This window comes from Sander vitreus, chromosome 8 (genome assembly GCF_031162955.1).
Source record: "Sander vitreus isolate 19-12246 chromosome 8, sanVit1, whole genome shotgun sequence".
NCBI lineage: Eukaryota > Metazoa > Chordata > Actinopteri > Perciformes > Percidae > Sander > Sander vitreus.
The window spans coordinates 15776365-15793217 of NC_135862.1; the positions used below are offsets into that span (position 1 = coordinate 15776365).

Consider the following 16853-nt stretch of genomic DNA (forward strand, 5'->3'; position numbering starts at 1 on the left):
ATTTCATTAGACCTATAGGCAGAAGAAGAGTGCATATGATCAACGGTGCATGACAGTGATGGATTCGCTACACAAGCAGGTCTTACCTTAGCTCATTGCTACAGAAGATAAAGGATGTATGACACATGAATGACTGACACACAAGATATCTCATACTTTAGGTTAATACCTGAAGGCCACCATCTCCATCAGCATGTTATGTGTGGTGATTTGTCTCAGGAACATGAGAATAAAAAAAACTCACATATTGTTGTATTATAAACAACAAACACATGATAATTAATATAAGGAAACTGACTTGTCTATGTATCTTTGTATGGCTCAATGTATAGTGATTATATGCATATGTGACGGTGTGTTTGCATATATACATTAGGCTGGGTGCCCTGCATGTGCTTTATTGTGGTATATGGGATGTGTTCAATATTTCTGAGTGACTGTATCCAATAACACAAACATTCACATGTTCCGCTAATCTTCTGCATTGATAGCTGCATGTAGTTCACTCACATGTGAAAGAAAATCAATCAGACCTCCACTTCCTCTAAGTAGCAGTTCATCAGAACAGGCAGAGGTTAAAGTCATGTTCATTTCCTTAACAGGATGCTTAATCAAGATACACACATGTTAAAGGCTACAGCTGCTTTCATATTCAGGCCCTTCTCTAAAACAATTTTGTTAAATACTGCAGGGACCCTGCTTGATTGACTAGAAAGCTTTTATTGCTCCTGTGGTTAGACCACCACCCTCACCGTCATTTCTCTGAATGGTTCTGGACAACCTCATAACTTGTCATGTCACCGTTTTGCAAACCCCACAAGCTCTCAGTCACAAGCCTGCAGCAGGAGACCGAGAGGTGATAAAATTAGGATTATCCTGAATATGTGGCAAGGTAGCCAGGACAAGCAGTCGTAGGCACATGGTCTTAAACCCACCTAATCCTACAGCCTGTGGTCCCTGGGTGTTTTTTGTGGATGGTGAGGGGGCTGTGGAAGAACAAAGTGACAGAAGTGCAGCTGTGCTCGGACACACACACTCACTGGGAGAGATGACAGGTCGCAGATCTGTGGAGAGAAGAAAAATAATGAGCTTATGATGACACATGCTTCCTTTGCATGCTCTCACACGCATGTGCACACACAAACTCATACATTTCTTATGGGATCAAGAATCTCAACAGGGATATAGTTCACACAAGCTGCTCTTGAAAGGTCAATTTACTCTGCACAGCCTCCACATCCAACCACACAGTTTTCATTATATATTCCAGTGTCCCTCCTACCTGGTATCCACAGACACACTAATACACATACGAATAATAAAAACTCTGTTCACACTACAAGTGGCTTGTCCACAATGTGGCAAGATGATGTTATGTGTGCTCATTAACAAAGCCTACACAGGGGTTATTGCAATGATAATGCAGGCATAAACAGAACATTGATGTGTTTATCATCTCTTTCATGACACACTGCTCTTAATGATTCCTCCAGAAGGTCAGAGGTCGGGTTTGAGATTCTTCTGTCCTTCATGTGCTGCGAATTCTGAATTAAGATGTTAACATAAGCATGACAAAATAATACGTCTGTTTTTGTTCTTGGCCTAATAAATAATTCAACATTTTTCTTTTGCATGTAAACTGTTGCTAAGGCCCAGCTCGGTGGACACTGAGACAGAAGAATTATTGTAGGTGGACTAGCTATGTGTATTGTACTCAAATAACATAATTTACATCTCTCTGATTGGCAATTACAACTGAATTTAAATTAAGCTGTCTATAGAGGCACCATCATACATACAACAAATACACTACACCTTTACTAGAACAAGCACAAATGTATCAATAAAATAACATTAACATTTGGATAACTGGATCAAATTTGGTAGATTTGATAAAAAGCCCATACTTAGTTTTTGCATTTTGCGAGTGCTCAATTGTGGTAATATAAGTTCCAATTTTTAAGCTCCGTTTGATGACTTTATAATAATAAAATATGTATAATAAAATATATGTTTTCTCCCAACTTTTAACTCCTGAAGTATGCAACAAAGCACTTAGCTTAATTACGGTCTTCAGATTTGCCTATTTTCTTACAACATAATGACATTTTTGTTTGTAGTTGTTAGGGAAATTTTGATTTACATACTTTCCCTCTTGTTATTTATTAAACTGTTTGCATAGAATAATATTATATTCTCTCTCTGTTAAATTAAACTGCTGTGGATATTGTTAAGAAATCATAACACTACTTGAACTCTAAACAAGATAACATGGAGCCATTGCATGTCCTTGTCTGAGCACGGTGTGTTCATGCCCTCTCAGACCAGATAGGGGAGACGTCATCGACTCTGACAAGATAAACAACTGACGACACCAACACTTGTATCATGATTATCACGTTCTACGTTGTATTACAAAAGCTGCTGTAGAGAGCTTTTCGTTAGGTCATTGTCTGTACTATTCCGTAGTACAGAGAAGGCCTCCTCGTTGGGTTCTCGAGTAAAATGAACTTTAATATCTCTTCAGTGGTCTCTGTCTATCATTTGATAATGTACATTATTTTAACAGTAGTGAATAGGAATTAATTTGGGTTTTTTTTGCGATCCAACATACAAAAAAATAAATTAATTTAAAAAAAAAGACTGCCATTGCAAATTCTGATCTGAAATCAATTCTTCTGTCAAGGTTGTCACCATTGTTAATTTTGCCAAATCTGGTCACAATCTACCTCCACTTGTTATTTATATGCCGCACAGCATATGTCAGTAGAGCAGACTGGTGACTTTAAACATTAAAGATTTGAATGTCAAGGACAAGAAACTCCTTTATATTTTGTCGTACCTGAACAGATCCCTGCTGTGTCCTTTAACGTGGATTTTAACATTTGAATGTTAAAAAAAAGAAGAAAAAAAAGGTAACAAACTTTTAATAATGGTAGACTGGGTTGAAGTGAACTTCTGTTGATTCTGCATACAGCAAGTGTGAACAAAGAGCCCTGCATAAGACAGACAAGTTGGCTCAATGTGACGCTCATCACTTGGGGCTCTCCTGCATGCCTATTCCCTGCATTTGCCAACATCCACGAAAACAGTTTGTTTCTGTTTTGACTTCAAACGTGTTCACGTCACACCAAACAAAAAGGTTCTCCAGAGACCTTATTTCCCCTTAAATTAATTTCTCTCCTGTTCCTCGCCACTTTGATTACTGAGACTATGAAACCCTCTCAATCGCTGAGCTGCTGCATCTGATCTCGCTGACAAACTGCTGAAATAGCAACATCTCTTAGGCTATTGACGGAGAGACAAGTGCAAAGTACGAGAGTGTTAAGGTGTATGTAGGATAGTGTATGTGAGGATAAGGACTTCTGAATCTTGACACAGACACCCTAGTTAACATCGGACACCCGCCTGCAGAAACACTGACATGGATGAGCCAGAGCTACATATGTCCCCAGCACTGCCTATCAGCAGAGACATCTGCATGATTAAAGCCATGTGTCTTCAGCGTGTGACTTATTAAAGTGCAATGCAATTAACCACCGCGGCCCTTAGCTGACCAGCACCTGCACTCTTCCATGAATGATGCTCAGCAGGCATGACTGACTGGCACAAGTCAGAAGCTCACCTCCCAGCTGCTTCTCAGGCTCATCTTAGTGCTCGATGTGCTCATTTATCACAATGCTCAGTTTCGTGTTGCTTGTGTTAATTTACATCTATATAATGGAAACCAGTCAACGGAAACATTACTCGGTATTGCAATCTTGTCTGGAGCAACAGAGAGAATGCCTGATTAGTTGTGGGCTTCTGTGTGTGTGTGTGTGTGTAACATGTCTTTGCACGATCAGCCTATTATCCCTCCTCTAGATTCAAGCTGAAAGCTCATATACAATTTTTATGAGAATTCTCCCAGCCACTCAATCTGTTTTGTAATCACTACTGAAGGATTCCCAGAGCAACCTAATTTGGAGTGATCTAAAGGTTACAGGTGTAACCGCGCAGCACAGAGTGCCAATGAGATAAGTCCCAGTGCTGGCCATCCCTGTCTGCTGCTAGGGGCTGTGAGTCATTAAGAGTCAGGCCTCATTAGAGAGGCCATGGTGTGGTGCATCATAGACACTGCTTCCCCTGGCTTCAGCCACACACCTGAGTGTCTGATGTGTTAGAGGCCAGGAGGACAATGATATGTCGGGGGACGTGCTGGTTTCTGACAAGCGGAGCAGCTAAACAGCACAAAACTAAATCCTGCTGCTACCAACTGCAAAAACTATAGTAAAAACCTCTTTGAATAGTCATTTTTTTCCTTTCATGTTTCAACTGTGCTGAGTTGAGGAAGGTAATTAAGTGCATTTACCCAACTACTGTACAAATTAGAGGTACAGTATTAGTACTTTACTTGAGTATTTCTATTTTTTTTCCAAATGTACACTTCCACTCCTGTACATTTAAGAGGAACATTTAAGTATGTTTTCACTCCAGTACATTTATCCGACAGTCATAGTTACCAGTTGCTTTGCAGATTAGGATTGTAAAAACAAATCTTATGTTACAGGTTTTTGTTATAAATTTAAACTACCCAACAGTTTATTGTTCCACATCTACAATATTAAATTACTGCTTCATGCATCAATACTAATAGTCAGATAATGTATTATGCTTAAGGAATACTTCATGTTTTAATATTTGAATTCTGTCTTTTCAATGATCTTCTGCACTTTTACTCAAGTTCACTTTTGAATGCAGGACTATTGCTTGTAACAGAATACTCTGTGGTATGTTTTTCTTTTATATAAGGAAATGATTCAAACGCTTCTTGCACCACAGAAAAAAAAAACTTTCAATTAAACATTACAAACATTTATTTATAAAACAGTGACCTTTATGGCAACAAGAAATCTAGTTAGTGATTTTTCTTAGTTTCTCGTATTCCACACACACACACACACACACACACAACTTTAAAAGAGACAAAACACATGCATTGGCATCAAGCGTATTGAAGTCGTAAAGCCCAAGAGGGTGTTTGTCGCTGCATTTATGAGAATTTCAGTAATGCTGACAACATGAAGTGCAGCCAAGGCTTCAATGTCTTATAACTGATCTCAGTAAAAATGCACTCCTTGGTACTTTACTTTTTATTACACTTGAATGATTAGGAAACCCAGCTTGACATGATCCAGCTAAGGATTAACTTCAATCTTTCAATCTCGGACCGGACACTATGGGACTATAATACTGCCTAGTTCTGGTTATGGACATCAGTAGTTCAACTCATTTGTGAGGACATAGGACATAGTGAGTTTACTGTATTTCATATAACACAGGAAGAAAGTTCCATCTTGTTATAGCTCTGGGCTTTTGTATCTGATTTTACAAGCAGAGAGTGAAGATGGACAGAGAAGAGATGCGCAATATTCATATTATCATCATGTACAGCATTCATAGTATATGCAGTTTTCAGTTTCCCAGGAGTACTGATGTACTCAGCCACCACAGCTCGTTGCTCTGTGTTGTGCCTCTGACTATATATCTTTAAAGAATAGAAAATATATACAAAAATAGTTATAGAGAGAGCAAAAGCCAGTGGATTGCCTGAGGAATGCTACTTCACTGATGCAGGTATCAAAAAACAGGTGCTATTTGGATCCAAAGACATATGAGACCAAACAGAGAGAGACAATAAGCCATAACCAATAAATACTAAGGCAAACTGCTATGCAAAAAAATAGGCTTAGCGCCTACGCATTTCAACAGTCGTCTTCAGTGCACGTAAAAACAAGTGACAGCTCACAGATATATCAAGGCTGTCAGGCAATCAGGGTAGGACTGGATAATTGACACAGGTGCAGTCAAGAAAGTGCCTGTGTACAAAAATACAAAGAAATATACAACAACAACAAAATATTTTATGGATACTTAATGTTGAGTATTGCAGGCATCCATAACAAATTATAATTTGATTGCTTGTACGTTCACACAATCAGTCTTTTTTCAAATCAACTATTTTGATAACTGATTAATCGTTGAAGACATTTTCTTCTAGCTAAAAATTGACAAACATTCTTTGCTTTCAGCTTCAGACAAAACAGGCAGTTTAGGAAATTGTGATGGCCATTTGTCACAATCTTCAGACATTTCGACTAAACGATTATTGATTAATTGAAAATAATAATCCCCAGATTAGTCGATAATGAAAATAATCACTTGTTGCAGCAGCCCCAGCCCAGTATGTTTTAAAAAAGGACACTTTAAATACTAACATTTGAATTTAACGAGCTATTTTGGCATTGAATAAATTATGGGATGGAATTACATTATTTAGTGGAGTTACATTCTTTTGTGGTAAGCCTTCAAACCTTCTCAACTTGGTTGCATTGCAAGTAACTATCCAACCATTAATGAATTTATAACCATCCATCCTCTCCAACAGCACTGGTAAAGTCGTGGGAATTATCAGCGATCAGGAAAATCCTCAGAAGATTTAAAACTAATAGATCTTCAGCTGCTGCACTTGGCCATCAACAGGCTCAAGTCTCATGAGACTGCTGTAACACAACAGCAACAACACAACTTTCACGACTGTGATTTCCACTTGTAGGTTGAGGCACCTGGGAAAATGCTGTGTGTCGTTTAACAGGAGCTTAATTCTGGACACATGGTTTATTCATGTGGCGACTGCTGATATCATGACTCTCATAAATCATACAGTGCGGCATGCTGGACGTCCACGCGCTCGGGCAGGGCTCACTAATCTCAACACCATCTTTCATCTGAATAACCTTGCCTTACCGCAGGCCAACACCAGACACAGCCCATTGGAGGGAGGCTCTCCTCATACTTTTATTTCTTTCACTCTGGCCACAAAGACTTTCTGCAGCCTGTCAGAGCAGACAAACACTGTCCTGTGTGCTCCCAGGCAGCAGTCTGCCCACTTTCAACCACAGGCAATAATAAGAAATTGCTTCATGGACATCAGAGGAACTAATCTAGTCTAACGTTAGCTTTATGAATGTAGAATCAGGCACACAAGGGAGGAGACTAGCCTACTAGACTAACTCGAGCCGGTCGAGCCATCTGTTCAGAAGTGGTTCAAAGAAAGAGCAGAAAATTTGAAACAAATGTGAGTAAACATTATCAAATATGGATAGTAGAATAGAGCATATAGTAACTTTGCCCTCATTTTGTAATTTTTTTTTTTACTGTCAAACATTATTGCATTTTTTGTAATTAATTAGATTTGGGTCCTTATCCACATAACAAGCACAGAGTCTACAGTTATAAACATGTCACCAATTACCAGCTTTAAGTCTACATTTCCGTAAGAAAACTAATTAGTGAAACAACACTACTTGATGAATCAAAATAACAATGTGCCTGATGTCACATAGCTCTGCCTGCTGCTTAGAATAGTCACTACGTTTCGCCCCATGCTTCTAATAACAAACCCCAGGCATCGCATACAACCAAATGTCTTACAATGCCCTCTTCATCTACATCTGTCCTCTCTACGCAGCCTGGCTCTGGCCTCCTGCTGCCACCAGGAGGAAGCACCAGACCGCATCCTCCTCGCACCAGTAAGGCTCTCCTTCCTCACACAGAGACAATTAGCCACCTTGTGACTGACTGCGAATAATGACAGCTGCTGGAGAACAGTTTAGACAATGTGTGAATATTAGCCTGTTGAACCTTCTGCTCTCTCCCACCAGGAGAACAAAATTGAACTACTAGAGCTTTGAAGCTCTGGTCAAGGAAGCACAACCACACAAAGCAGCCAAGACAGTTATAACTGTATTCATGTAACATCCTCTACAGAGAGAGGGCCAAACTCTGCAGAAGTATGGTGTGGACAGAAAAACAAGGAAGAAGGCACTGAACAGGCAAGTAGGACGCTAGCTGAGCAGCTTGCCATGAAATGCTGAAACAACAGCATGGCTGCCAGGGCAATTTTACACCCCAATAGTTTCACACCTCAGTCACCAACATTTTCCAACTCTGAACCTTGTGTCTTCTTGGTGTCTTCATTTATTTTGTGTCAGTGTCCAAGATGTGAGAAGCCAAGCAGTGAGAAACTTGTCCCAAATGTCGCAGGGTAAGCGGTGTGTGAAGCAGACGCGGGGAAAGAAAAGCCACTGTGCCTGGATGCACCTTGCTTTCTGTGCAGACAATCCTCTGAGATCTCACAAGAGGGCTGATTTTTTATTTTTTTTTAAGAGTACTGCACTTCAGAATTGTCTTACACATAGGAAAACTAGGGATGCACCGAATCCAGGCTTCGGATTCGGCCGAATATTGGGTTTTTTGACGGGTTTCGGTTTCTGCCGAACCTTCGAATTTTTTCCACCAAACCGAACCCTACGCTTGCACTACGCATGCTACGCTGGTCGACGTAGTGACGCCGCCGTTGATTACGAGAAGGTGTTTACGTAGGTGGACTGTTCAAGGCAGTAGGCTGTGAGAAACAGAGGCGATTTCTTTAAGACTGCAAAGAAAGCTCAGCTTCCCCTAAAATGTCAAAACATGAATGGTCAAATACAGTATGTACTATTGGGTTAACATTTTATTGACTAAAAATGCGTTACAACACGTTCATCTCGAAGACGAGTTCATTCAGAATCAGGTACATATAGCAGGTCGACTGACTCGATTTCCTTCTCATACATTCCCATACACATTCACAGTGCATTTCCCTGCTGAAGCCTAGCATCCATAGACTCCAATGGGGCTGCTTTGAACAGTTTTTTTTCAGTGCTTCGAAACTAGACGGTCATTGGATAAATGCTGCGATTATGTCCCACCCACGGACGCTCAGCGTCTCTGGGGGTGAATGGAGGAGTGGGCTGGCCTGGACTCGGGGCTTCTGCGTGATAATTGGAGGCTCTATTGAAAGACTGCATCTCCTTTAGATTGACAGCATTTTTGTACTATAAAAAGTCGCCGAAGCTATTCGAGCTCAGTCCTATCGCGAATTTTGCAAGTGTAGTCGAAAGACGAACTGCTGCAACCTATTTCTTGATATTTACTTGGCGAAATTGCTAGCCAATTTTCATCATACATTTCATACAATTATACACCACATTCCTCGTTTCAGTTTAACCTAATTCCCACATTTCCTCTTTCGAGTTTAATATTGTTTTGTTAGATCGTTCATTCATTCATACAGTAGGCTTGGATAGTGTTGTAGGGGTGAACTAGCCAGCTAGCAAACTGCACACGATGGCAGACAATGCTAATATTGTCAACCTGATTTTGGCAAAGCCATTTGAAAGGCTTCCTTACAAGGAGAAACTTAGAATTAAACAGCAGGGGAGATCAACACCTAAGATGATGCATCAATGTGTAAGCAGCTGGTAGCTGATCATGGTGAAGTAAGACTTTACTTCTTTAGGTCTAAAGGGTCCCAAGATAAATCTGAGGGATCATGAGATGATTAATGGGAGAGAAAAGAACTACTGATACTACTACTACTTTCATTTTATAACTCTTCTGTAATCTTTGATTTGTTGTGATATATTGGACAATTTCGTATTGAAAGGAAACCATCTGAAAAGTTTAAAGGGGAAATGTCTCTTTGGTGGAACTGCCAACAACTCACAGACAGTTTTGAAACATGACGAGTACAAGGGGTCGCCAGTCAAAAAGGTTGGAACCCCCAGTTTAATCTTAAAAAATGTGTTGTTTTTTATAAACTAATCACATAGTTGTATTATGTAAAACTTAATCTGAAAAGTAACTGCAGCTGTCAGAAAATGGAGTTGAAGTGTGAAGTAGCAGTTAACTACAAGTACCTCCAAATTGTATTTGCATACAGTACCGGAGTTAATGTTAGATCACTGATGTACTGTAGTTTGGTATTATAACAATCATTGAAGTGCAGACCAAACTCAACTGCTAATTCAGAGAAATTAAAGATGCTGTGGCATCTGTCACAAGAAGAATCTGCGTATATAGGAGTGGAATTGCTTTTCTAAAAATAACCAATAAGAATAGAATATTAACGACTAAAAGCTCCCACACTCCTCTCTAGATCAATAGTGTGCTCCCTCTGCTAGTGTAGCACATTAACCTTCTGGATCACTAGTCAATGACTGAAAAGAGAAATGATTTACCATCATGATTATTAAATCTGGAAATATGCTTCTGCACCACGTTAAACCCGGCCGTCGTGCAACCAGGTGATCTCATTTTCGTGAAATGAGAGCTCCATCAACCGGATTTGCATTAAACATGTATGCCAAATTTTTTGCCACTATACCATTTTAAATGTCCTTGAATCCCCTTAAGCAAAACACGCCTACTGTACTTAGATTGAATGCATTTTAAAAAATTAACAAAAGAGAGGAGTGCTTCGTGCTCCGTTCAGCCTGCCTGATGAATACACAAAGAATATGCCTATATTCATCACCAACTAACAGACTCAAATGAAGCCAAAATGTAACCGATATTGAGAATACACATTAATCTAAAGTCAGAGGCATTAGGAATCTGCTTGTACAATCATTAGGATACAGAATATAACCACTGGGCTGAAGAAACAATGCACTGAAACGTGTTCTATATAAATCATCTGCTTCAATAGGTTCACATTGTTAAAACTCTTCCCGTATCTCTATTTCTCTGTAGTGTAAAAAAAACTACAATGTAATTGTGTTATATATCACAATAGTGTAAATATCACCATGCAATCCAACATACAAAATAAATCTCTGATTCTTTGATCACAGTTTTCTCTGCCATCTCAACCAGCATTGTGCTGTATATAAAAATATTCACAAAAGTCTATGCAAACCTAACCAAAATGATAATTGCTGTAAGATTTGCTACATCTCCTCGAGATTTTTCAGCCATTAGGCTATTCTTTCCATTCTCCCATGTGGCCGGAGCAGGCAGGACTGCTGTGTTGGTGCCAAGTATTTGTGCCCTGACCTCATGCTCTCTGAGCAGGTCCGAGTGTGACCTGGGACACTTGGCTGCCTGGTGTATTATTCATAAGCCGCCCCTGTTGAGTGGGCAGTTATTCAGCATCTGAATCCCAGATGTGGCTCAATCTGTGCTCCATTCACTGTCCTGACTGCTGGCCATTGATCACAAGCGAGGTACCCGGGTGCTGAATAAGCGCAGGGGCTTTAGGTTATAGGGCTCAAAGTGCCTCACTGATAGCACAAAGATCCATCAATAGACATGGGAAATGGGCCAGAGTTTGCTTGCTAGAACTGATCGGACAGGTCGGGAGAAGATGCATCTGTAACATTTATTAAACCGGAGTAGCACAGCATGTGACTGAGATGTGGCAGTTATATGTCAGGTATCCATGCACCGTGGCAATAGAGCTGAGTGTATGCAAGTAAGCATCTCTGTTTCTGAATCAGATACAGAGGAGGCCAGAAGTGCACAGATGATGAGGTCCCTTTCTGAAAGGTGCCAGAGGCAAGGTATCACACTCTAATAGGCATCACACTATTAATGGACAGTTGAGCACAGTGAATCATTTGTCCACTTTTAATCAATCAAATATAGGCAGCCAAATGTGGCATGACCACAACTCTTCCGTGTCTGCATTTGTCAGGATGATGACCATCCATCATGTTGCAGAATTACTGTTTAATATGAAATGTGAATAATAATTATCATGTCAGCTAGTCTACTCAGACATACAGTACAGGACTCACTGGGGTACTTATTGAAACTCCTACGTAACAATCTTGTGGCTTCAAGAGTTCATGCTCAGGTCAGCTTTCATGCTACTTACATATTTCTTTAAGACCAGTATAAAACTCGTTCAAGCTAATTCATTTTACCTTTACTGGATCTTTCTTTCCTATGTACATGACTGATTTGATTAAATATTGTTTGATAATAAGGAAACAATCTGAGTTTCAAGACATTTGGTACGTATGCAAAGTTCACACCCACACTACTGGGGAATATTTGAGTTTGTTTAACTTCTTAAGAGGAATGGGTATTGTTGGGATTTGTCTCATTTATCAAGTCTTAAAAACGGCCTTGGTCTTTATGAATCATCTACTACATAACATTTTTATGGGACTTTTATAATGAATCAAATCCATTTTAACAGATGTTCTCTAATTTTTTTGATGCTGTCAAATTAACATTAAATATTCAATTCCGTTATGTTTCTGAGAAGACCATATTTCAATTCTTCCACTCAACAACCTCAGTTCTTAAAATAAAAGATTAGATTGAATTTCTTTGGTTTCTCTATAGTCTAAATAAGTGATGAAATCATTTTTAACAGTAATTAAAAGCCAGCACAACTTAACTGCAAATGTAAAGTCGCAAGTAAACCATGCGTACAAAGCATATGTCTGAGATGGAGAAGCGTATTTTGCTGTCTCAGGCATAATGATGAATAATAGCCTTATCAACAAAGCACAACACATCCCAACACGCTGAGATCTTATCACTGCTCATTTCCTCAGCTCATGCATTTCCTGTATCTCCAGTGGAAAATGTGTCGTGTTGTTTTTCTGCACTTCCACTGACAACCTAGTCATGTCAAAAGACTCTGGCTTTATGGCAACAATCCTTTCACAAGACAAGAAAAAAAAAAAAGTGGCAGGTGTAAGCAGATGCATCAGCAGTATTTGCAAAAAGTCACCAGATTCCCACAAGGGACATGCTTGTCATTAAAACAAACAAGAAAAGAATTGATGAGTGCATTAATCAGAGCGCGGCCATGCATCGGTGAGGGGCTGTAGTCTCTAGCGTTCCTTCCCAGGAGCGGCTGCACCTGAGGGAGGGGGGATTAACGCAGCGCCACACTGGTGCGCCTGTATCTGAAATCTGTCTGAGCTCATCGTTTCTGCTCCTCACTAAGAGGCCGTGGCTGGATATCAAGCAAAGGCAATCTATTCCCCTGCAGAGCACTGGCTGACCGACATCAATGCCGTGCATTGTCGAATTATTAATTAAATGCATGCAAGCAAGTATAATCAGATGCAGACATGGTCAGACCTTTGGGACAGCGAACATATAATTGAAACTGAATCTAAATTGCAGATTTCTTCTTATTTTTCGATGCCAGCTAGCTATGCTGTTTTAACCATTTAGCATCACTTTGCACTTATTTAACTTTTTTTGTGATGCAAATCATGCACAAGCATGATTTTTCTTTACAGTCCAGACTCACACCAAAAGAAAATGCATGACAAAAAGGACTTAAAAACAGGCCTATGTCTGCTTTTACAGTCAATTAAAACAGTGTGTATAGGATGCAGCATAAATATGTTTACATAGATATATAAGAGATAAGATGTGAGTGTATGTTTTTTTTATATTTGTTTTTTATGTTTTTCAGATGTGCAAAATGTAAATGTCACAGCTTTCAAAAGAAAAGCAAAGTCCAGGTTATGCCTCCATATATTTAATTAACTTTTGTAAATGTAGTTTCTATGGCTCCAGGGTATTTGCTCAATGCTCAGTGCACTTTTGCTGAAATAATAAAGATCTATCAGTCAGCACGAAGCAAAAAACAGCTTAATTTGCAGAATAAAGGTCATTGGAGCTGCTATTTTTGAGGGGCTTTGACAGAGAACAGTGTTCAAAAACAAACTCTGGAAGAAATGCTGCCTTGAAATATTTCAGGATACTGAGGTTCACTCACTAGATCATAAAAATCTGTGTCAAGTTTATAACTCTCAGATTTGCCCCTGTGAACTGGACCCAACTCACTCATTTTCCTACAGCACACAGTATATACACTGAATATCTCGATGTCTGCTTGAGACTGACAAACAACATATCTGGCCTGTGGGTAAAATTATTTCTCAGCATATCTGCTTATGAGTGTTTTTAAAATCTTTAAATTCACATGTGATTTTGAGATTACTGAGCTTGCATGGGTGCAAACCAGCGGCTGATGAAGTGTTAAATACATTAATTAGGTATTTAAAGAATGAAATAGTGTGTCCTGGCCAAAATAAATGTAAATTGTATTTACAAACAGCTATCATATATCCTTTATGTGTCTAATCTACATTGTGAATGGCTTTTACCGTGTAAAATCAAATTCATACTATGGAGAGCAATTTCTCTGTTTGCCAATAGAATGTGTCCTTGTGAAGTGAAAAAGCTATTGCCTTCCACAGCCACTCTTTCATTAATCAGCACTAATTAAACATATTGATTGAGCCAAACATTGGGATTTCCAGTTTAAAAAAAAAAAAAGAAAATCTACTATATACACAAGCCACTTAGGTGCCCTTGAAGGCTCTGTCGCTTTAGAAGAGCTCAGAAAATGAGACAAAGATGTGTCCGCTCACTTCTCATTAAATAACATCAGATTTCACGGCATCTCAGAGGCAAATGTCGTCCTTGGCTCTACTGAGAACTGAGGCCGCTGAGGCTGAACCGAGTATCAATTTGTTTTCTGGCAGCATGACCTCTCATCGCAGGAAAAACTTGTATGAAATCACAGTTTGAACCAACCCAAATCCTGGAGGACCACCAGATAGTATACAACAACCTACAGATCACAAGATGAAAAGATGATGAAAAGACACTTTAGAGGGGAAAATAACTTTAAAGCTCACTGAACATGTAACAGTTCTTCAGCAAGTGCATGCCATCCACCAACAGACTGAAACTACTGGATGTGGGTCTGATAAAAGACAATGTATTTTCGACCACATAAAATAAATATTACAAATGACACTATAGTAGGGGCAACCTCAAGCTCACCCAGTAGAGCGTGCACCCCATGTAGACAGTGAGTCCTTTGCGGCCGCCTGGGTTCAAATCCGACCTGCTGTCCTTTGCTGTCAAAACATTGTGTAAATGTGCATGATAAGGGAATTAAATTACTTACTAAGGTCATTGACCAGATAATGCTGTCCATGCATCTCCAAATTTGGTGATTTAGAATTGATAAAATAAACTGATGGATTAAAAAACAAATCCTTTTTCTTATGATAAATAAACAATTTAAAAACCCATTGAGTTGGCTGAAAATTGCCATTGTCACAAAGCAGAAGGCAGCTATTTACGCTCAGGGATTGACATTTTGGAGATACAGTTTTCAGAGGACGGCATTGAAATAAATAAATATAAAAGGAATATGTGGATTAATTCAACTTTTGACAGCATTTCCTGTTATTTTGAAATCACAACTGGCTTTGTTTGTTGCTTTGGTGAATTTGAAATAGTTTTGACTGTGAAACTGCTCATCTAACTTCTTAATACGAAAGGCAAACAGTAATTGTAAGTTACACACGAGTTTGCATGATGTGAATTATTTATTTGTGCATGTGGAGCGGTTTGTGTAGTTATGAGAGGAAAAAGAATGTTAAAATTGGGAAGTGATTAAAGACCCACAGACTTATAGGAAATAAAGGCATGAAAGCAAATCAGAATTTTTGAAAACATAGTCGTATTTGTATCTTGTATAGCCAAAATGTGTCAGTATCAGGGTCAAAACAAAACCTGCATTGCTGTAATGCCAAGGTACATTTAGGATACATACTTTATGACAAATTGCTATAATGCAGGGAACCAATGCAGAGTGTGGGCTACAATTTATGCAGGTCCAACAGAGCAAAACAACAGTATCTACTGTAGGGCTCCCATTGCTTGGTGTGTGTGTGCACCTAATGTATCTGCCAGTGATTTAATAAATAGCATTGCTTTTTACAAAAGCCATCTTTTGGTTTGTTTATTTTTTCCACGAAAAAGAAAACAGCAGCAGGCTAATGATTCCATTACTGAACCATGGTGCAGGTCTGCTCATTGACTAACAGACTGCTGCAAGTTTAATCAGCTGCTTTAGCTTGCACTCTGTTGTCATCTAGTGGCTCAGAAATGACATAACACACCACACGTGGTCTTCAATCTAAAATGAATCAACATTTTCATCACAGCTGCTAGATTCACTTCTTAACATTGACTTGAAGGACACAAAATTATCTTAAACCCTTATCGAGAAATTAGTCTTGGACTGAGAAAGACATTGTGAAATTGGCGTCACTTAAACCAATCGTACTGTCAAATGTAATAATTTAATGTGAACCAAGAAATGTAATATAATGATCATTCACCAAACTTATCAGAAACAGAAAAACCATTCCCATAAATAATTAAAACTTGTATTGAAACAACTGCTTATGCATTCTGTAACGCACTTCATTAACATTCAGTGCATTACAACAATCGGCTTTTAAATCTCTGTTTTTTCAACAACAACAAAATTTCCTGGCAGAACATGCAGGCTCCGAGCCGTGCAAAAAACAACAACAATAGGCTACATGTCTGCAGAATTATAAAAACTCTCCGGGATGATACAGCCCTTCTCTTTGGCACAGCACGCACATTTCAATGGGATAGACTCGCCAATAGCCTAATTAAATAGAAAGCACAATTTGTCACAACCAGCCAACAGCAGCGCTTTCCAAATGCCAAACGACTGCGCCCCAAGTTACTGCGAGCCCGCTTCAACGACACAAACAAAAATATAGTAATAAAAGCTATTTATCTCTTTTAACAAACATCCGCGAAGCTGTTTTTAACCACAGATAGGCTACTGTCGATGGTGGCGACATGTATGCTGCAGCATCATTAGCCTCCTCTGCCGATTAAATCAAAGCCCTTATTGTTCGGTTTTCTGGGAAATGCGTTTGAACTCACCCTTCGGGAGACTTGAGATTGAAAGTTATCGCCCTCGACAAAACAGAATTCAGAGGGTCCACGGTGCAACACGGTCTTCCATGTTTAATTAGCCTACTGAGAAACTCAAAATGCAGGTAGGTTGAAGCAGGTAGTTTCTGGAGTTTAAACCAGCACTGTTCAATACACGGCGACGAGCAGAAGTCAGGTGTTGTAAGAGGAACCGCCGCTGCTTCATCTCT

At 39.3% G+C, this 16853-nt stretch overlaps 1 protein-coding gene across 1 annotated transcript in view; it reads right to left on the minus strand.

Annotated features, from left to right (window-relative positions):
• megf11 (multiple EGF-like-domains 11) overlaps nt 1-16853 on the minus strand; it is a 77565-nt gene extending 60712 nt beyond the window's left edge. The window contains exons 1-2 of the mRNA XM_078257061.1: nt 16633-16853; nt 936-1064 (exon numbers count right to left, since the gene is read on the minus strand). The gene's annotated coding sequence lies outside the window, so the exon portion shown is untranslated. The remainder of the gene's footprint in view (nt 1-935; nt 1065-16632) is intronic.